The 6,536-nt window shown below is 55.2% G+C and overlaps 1 long non-coding RNA gene across 1 annotated transcript in view; it reads right to left on the bottom strand.

Moving 5' to 3' along the window:
- Positions 1-2,283: 2,283 nt before the first annotated feature.
- Positions 2,284-6,536, bottom strand: part of LOC117285594 — a 10,368-nt gene continuing 6,115 nt past the window's right edge. The window contains exons 2-3 of the long non-coding RNA XR_004516669.1: positions 3,119-3,208; positions 2,284-2,644 (exon numbers count right to left, since the gene is read on the bottom strand). This is a non-coding gene — a long non-coding RNA (uncharacterized LOC117285594). The remainder of the gene's footprint in view (positions 2,645-3,118; positions 3,209-6,536) is intronic.

Raw genomic sequence — 6,536 nt, 5'->3', positions numbered from 1 at the left:
GTCCTCCTCTCCCCGGGAGAGGCTCTCAGGGCTGCACAAAGAGTCTTTTGTCTGGGCTGGAAACAATCGTTCTCCCCTTTGTGGAAACGGGCTGTGTCTCCTAATCAAGCTTTCAGAGCCGGATCAAAGGGCGCTGCAGTTTGGGGCGCTGGGGATTATGGAGCTGTCCTTGGAGACACTGACAACCTGTCATCGGCCCCTAATCCTCAGCTGTCCCGAGCCGAATGAGACCGAGCACCCTTTCTTCCCTGGGCTGGGCCTGGGAGAGCCTCGCGGGGTGAAGGCAGCTGGAGGGGACGACCGGGGAGGGGAGGACGGGGTGGGTCTCCCCCTGCCTGGCACCCAGGGCTCAGGTTACAGCCCCTGCCAGCGAGGCACTGGGTGTGGACGTGCGGAGAGGCACTGCCTGGTGAGAAAGGGTGGTGCCCACATTGGCCCAAGGCCACCCCCATCTTCCAGATCCTCGGCGGTGGGGCAGGGGAGACAGCCCTCCCGGCGCACCGGCCCCACCACGCCCTGAGGGTCTCCCCCTGGGTGAGGCTGGGTGGTCTTGGCCAGCTGGAGGGACGAGCTCCGAGCCCAGACCTGGAGGCTGAGGGACTTTTTCAGAACCTGACAAAAACAAATCCTAAATGGCCCTCCCAGAAATTAAAGTCAGTCGCTCTGCTGAGCTGGGAGCACAGAAAATCCCATTATTTTAGGAACTGGGAGAAGCCTGAGGGTCTGTGACCCCACTTGTCCAGTCACATGCACAGTTTCCTGCACTAGTTCATTGTTCTGAGGAGATCCATAGATCCTGTCGGTATTCTGAAGTAATTTGCAAGTCACTGATCTAGCTCCATCCCTACTGTTTTACCGATAGGGAAACAAGTTCACAGCGGGTCTCACCGTACCACTGAGGCTAGACGTTAACTCCTGGGGCTGTGGATCCCGGCTCTTTCCTGCCGGTTTGTACCCCGGCACCTCTTAAATTCAGATGACTGGCCGACCCCGTCGTCCGTCCCCAGGGAATCTCGCAGCCAAGCAGAAGGGCTCATGAGAGCCGACAGACAAGGCCGGGAAATGAGTAAGTGCAACTGAGCCACGCAGGGCTGGCCACGGCCTCAAAAGCGGGACCACCGCAAATGCCCCGGAAGCGGAAGTGAGGCCTGGGCCAGGGTGTGTGCAAACTGCGCGGACTGAGTCTCGGTTGCTGCAGTGCTGACGACAAGAAGTGTAATATTCTGCTCAAGGGATGGAACACGGGGCCCCACACTATCCTGCAAACCTACCCAGGCCCCGCCTTACACAGTAAAGGCTGCAGCCAGTCCTACGCTCAGTGCAGACCGCCTGTCCCCCCTCCCGGCGCTGTCTCGGCCCGAAGGTCCCGACCTTGTTCTGCCTGGGCCTCTGCCTCCGCTTCCAGAGCGGCGGGCTCAGCATTCTTGTGATGACCTCAAATCAAGGCCAACCACGCCCAGCTTCGGCCCCAACCCTTCCTCTGCTTATTTATAGCAGCACCTGACACAATTACCTGTGTACTTATTTTTAATTATATTTGGATTGTCAGTCTCCCAAGGCAGAATCTTAGTCCCATAAGAACAGGTGGCTTTTTTGTTTTGTTTTGTTTTGTTGCTTTGGGTTAGCTGGGGGGCAAAGAGAGGGGTGTGGGGATTGAACCCAGGGCTTGCTGAGCATCTCCAGCTCTTCTTTTTATATATATAATTTATTTTTGAAACAGGGTTTTGCAAAATTACCTAAGCTAACCTCATAAATCTTCCTGCCTCATGCTCCTGAGTAGCTATCACACCCACACCCAGTAGATGAGATTCTTCTGTTTTATTCACAGCTGTGTCTCCAGTGCAAAAAACAGTATACAGTAGGAACTCAAGAAGTTTTTTGTTTGTTTGTTTTGAGACAGGGTCCTGCTTTGTAGTTCAGGCTGGCCCTGAATTTACTATGCAGCTCAGGCTGGCCTTGAACTCACAGATATCCTCCTGCCTCAGCCTTCCCAATGCTGAGACTACAGGCATACACCACCATTCCTGGCTCAAAAAAATATTTTAAATTGGATGTGGTGGCACACACTGTAATCCCAGAACTCTTAAGAGGCTGAGGCAGGAGAGTCACACATTCAAGCCTAGCCTGGGCAACTCCACAATTTAGCAAGACCCTGTCTCAAAATAAAAAGTATTTAAAAAGTATAGGATATAGTTTAGTGCAAAGGCCCTGAGTTCAAGCTCCACTATCACCCTACACACACACAACAAAAGATGAGGGTCAGGGATTTAGCTCAGTGGTACTGCGCCTGCCACCCCAGCTCAAGGGGGCAGGATAAAGAAAGGGATCTTCTAATGAGTATTCTTGAAGAATCTATGAAGGATTTTAATAAAATACATGGCCTCAGTTTCCCCGTGTGGCATGGTGTCTCGGGTACTGCGAGACTCAGTTTCCTCAGAGGCTGAGGACAGACCTGGCAGCCGCAGGCAGAGGAAAGCAGGGTGTGAGGAGTGGACATCAGGAGGACCCCTCCGAAGGCCTGTCCAGAAGTCCTCAAAGTTTCCGCGGATGCCAGGCCCCATGCAATCCCAGCTACTCCGGAGGCTGAGGCAGGAGAATGGAAAGTTTGAGCCCAGCCTCAGTGAGTTAGTGACACAGCGAGATCCTGTCTCGAAATAAAGCATAAAAAGGGCTGAGGGACGTAGCGCGGTGTGAAAGCCCCATGTTCTGTCCCCGGCACCGAGACAAATAAATTCCTGAGCATGAGAGGGCGTGAGACCCTCCCAGGAAACGGCAGTTTCTCAGTGAGTAGCGGCACCCCACTTCCCTAGAGCCAAAGTCCAGGGAAGCGTCTGGATCTCTCCTTTCCCCACTCCCCCCCGGGGGTCGGCTGGAGAACCAGCTCCCCTTTAATCTTCACACACCGACTCCAGCCGGCGGAGCTCCTCCCTCCTGGGCGGGGCTGACACTGCTGCTTCCTTTAGATCTCAGACTAAACCCCGACTCCTCCAAGTGACCCTCTGCGACCCGCCCATTTCCCACCTGGCTCTTGGGACCCCAGGCCAGAGCAGGGCCAGGACCAGGCAGGGGTAAAGACCCCACATCTGTGAAGGCAGAGACTAAGCGATCAGCCACTGACCTGAGGTCTAACAGCCAGCGAGTGGCAAAACACAGTCGCTCTCCTCTTTCCACACAGGGGCTCCCTGCCGAGAACTTCTGTCCCTCCGATCTGCCTTCCACGCAGCAGCCAAAGGGAAATTTCAAAATAAAAATCAGATTCCCAGCCGGGTGTAGTGGCACATGCCTGTAATCCTAGCACTCGGGAGGCTGAGGCAGGAGTATCGCTGTGAGTTCAAGACCAGCCTGGGCTACATAGTGAGTGCCAGGTCAGTCTCAACTACATAGTGAGAACCAAAAAAACAAAACAAAACAAAAATCACATTCCCTATGACTCACCTCTAAACTCCTTAGCTGCCCTAATCCAGTCTGGTCTATGTCCCCTGTCATTTTTTGCTTGTTTGTTTTTTGAGACAGTCTCACACTGTGATTCAGCCTGGCTTCCAATTTGTGGCAATCCTCCTGCCTCAGCCTCCTGAGTGCTGCGATTACAGGCATATGCCACCACACCCAGCCACTGTCATTTTCTCATACTCTTGCCTGCACCCAGCTTCTTTTTGATCCCAGATGGTTCCCTCACTTGCATCCCAGGACCTTAGCACTGGCTCTTTCCTCTCCAGTTTTGCTTTGGCTCACACTTACCCACAAACCTTACAGAGGCCACCCTGAGCTCTCTTAAAACCATGATTCTGTCTCCACCTTAAAACCCTCCACACTCACAGTTAGCATCTCCTTCACAGCCCTCAGCACCCTCCACAATGAGTGGCTTCTTGTCTCCCCTGTCTCAAGCCCCACGAGAGCAGAGACAGTGCTGCCTGGCTGCCCCACAGTCTCTCTGGTGCCCAGACTATGCCCAGCACAAAGGGAGCCCTCACCCAGTCAATAATGAGAGGAATAAAGGCAGGCATGAAGTGCCTGGGGAGAAGGCCCAGTGGGCAGCAAAGAAGTGGGGTTGTCGAGGCAGAGTGGGGACAGGGCTCTGCAGCTGGGACCCAGGCATCAGGAGAGATGCTCAGACCATGGGAAAGGGCCGGGGACACAGAGCCCCTGCACTGTCTGGGATCTGATTTGGGATGCAGCGCTGTATTAACATTGGTCACAGGCAAATGGGCAAGACTGGGGAAAGCGCACACACACACACACACAACCACACATCCCTCTCTTATCAACTCTCTGAAGCCATTATCTCTCTGGACTTCAAACAGCTGCCTGCAATCTTGGGCCCAGCCCAGGCGGTTATCAGGTTGCAGAATAAGAGCCTCCTGGGCTGCCAGAGCCCAGTGCCAGCTCTCCCGCCTGGCACGGAGGAGGCCATGTGTGCCTTCCGCCAGCACTCACCAGGGCCCCGGAGCCCGCAGCTGTCAGCCTCAGGAGGGGTCAGACACTTTGATCCCCATAAAGCTGCCCAGGGAAGGGCCAGGGCTGGAAAATAAGGCCTCAGGGTGCAGCAGACTCCTGGCCCTGTGAAGGCACAGTGCTGGGCTCCTCTGAGTTCGTGAGGCATGGGTTCAAGTTCGAACCCCAGATGTCAGGCCTCCCCTGAGGACAGCCCAGGCTGCTTCAGTATAGGATGAGAAGAGACCACCAGCCTTGGCAGTGCACCCACCTGCCCAGGAAAAGCCACCACAGGGTTCTGAAGCCAGATGGGCAAGAGGGGAGCAGGTCACAGCCCAGGACAGAGCAGACCCGGGGCCCAGGCTTCTCAGCATCCCCAGCAGGGTGCAGCCATCAGGCTCACACAGAGCCCAGGAGCCACAGGGTGGCACATTGGCATCTACCTCTCCTCGTCTCACACCAGGTGGTGCCTTGGCCCGGGCTCCAATGAGCCAGCAGAGCGGGGCCCTCTGTGCCCTCAGGTTTTGGGTGGGGGACAGGAGATGGGCAGGAAGCACGTGGGCCCTGACAAACGCGTGCCAGTGCCTCCCCTGTCCCCTTCCCTCCAGCAGCATTAATAGCATGGACAATTCAGGGTGTCAGAGAACTTGCTAAGGAATCTTTATTTACTTATTATTTTTCATCGTTCGGAGACAGGAACCCACTGTTGTCCAGGCTGATTTCCATCCCCTGGACCCAAGTGATCCTCCAGCCCAGCCCCCTGAGTAGCTAGGACTGCAGGGACTCATCACAGTCCGGGCTCCTGAGGGGTGGGGGAGGCATGGCGGTGCACATCTGGAATCCCAGCACTTGGGAGGCTGAGGTCTAGGAGTTCGAGGTCAGATTGGGCTATATAATGAGTCCCATCTCAAGAAAATAAAAAATGAAAATAAATAAAAGCTGGCCAGGGCTGCAGTGCAGCTCAGTGTAGAACGTGTTAAGTGCTGGATTCGATCCCCAGCACCCCAAACAGAAAAAGGTGGCCAGACACCGTCTTTCCCTGCCCCACCCCACCCCAAAGCAGGAAAGAGGCACAGAAGAGTCGAACCCGCCCGACACACAGCGCCCACTAAGGGCATCTGTCTGCGCAGGGCTGTGGAGCAGAGAGGGACCAGAAGAGCTGAATTAGTGAGCTCAGACCTGACCGGGAAAGGGCTGCAAGTCGGGGTGGACAGCACCAGATTTGCGGGTTGAAAGACCCCTCCCTGGCTGCAAGGAGTGGGGAGGGGACATGGAAGGCAGGGCTGAGGGGCTGAGGACACAGCCCAGGGGCAGAAGAGGGTTTCATCTCCAGCCCTCAGAGCAGCCTGCAGGAGGAGGCAGGAGCAGGACCAAAGGGGACTAAGGGCTTCACGTCTTTGCTCAGTGGAGACACCAAAAGCCAAACTCTTTGCATGCAAAGTCTCCTGTGCTTTTAAACTGCTTCTGAAAAGGGAGTCTTTGCACCCTAAGAAGCTGGAGGCCTCCATCCACAGGCAGCGGGGAGACCCCCACTCTGGCCTACAGAACCGCTCAAGCCAGGTCTCCAACCCTCTTTCTCTCCTGGCACCCAACGTCCAACCCCGTTACAGTGCCCCAGGCACCCCTGTGCCTCTTGAGTGCTGTTTGAGGCCCAGGGCCGTGCCTGGTGCTGGTAAAGCGCTCGCAGAATTAACCCTCCAGCCTCTGAGAGCACACACCTTCAATGCAGCACCGAGCGGGCTCTGCGCCCACCCAGGTACTTGGCATCTCCACCCAGTCCGTGAGGTGCTCTGGGGCCTGGATTCATGAAGCTGTGCGTCCTCACTGCCCCACATGTATTACACGCAGGTGGACCTGCGCACCTGCAGCTCCCCTTCCTTAGGTTCAACCAACTGTAGGTCATTTTTTTTTCAGTGCTGGGGATCAAGCCCTTGCAGGGAGCTACATCCTCAGCCCTTTTTTTATTTTGGAACTGGATCTTGGCAAGTTACTAAATTGCTCAGACGGGGCTTGAACTTGTGACCCTCCTGCCTCAGCCTCCCAGAGTGTTGGGGTTATAGGCATCCTCTTAAAAAAAAAAAAAAAAAAAAAAAAAAAAAAAAAAA

The sequence above is a fragment of the Fukomys damarensis genome, unplaced genomic scaffold, assembly GCF_012274545.1.
Source record: "Fukomys damarensis isolate Sample0158 unplaced genomic scaffold, DMR_v1.0_HiC HiC_scaffold_11, whole genome shotgun sequence".
NCBI classification, from domain to species: Eukaryota; Metazoa; Chordata; class Mammalia; order Rodentia; family Bathyergidae; genus Fukomys; species Fukomys damarensis.
This window is presented reverse-complemented; position numbering and strand designations above follow the sequence as displayed.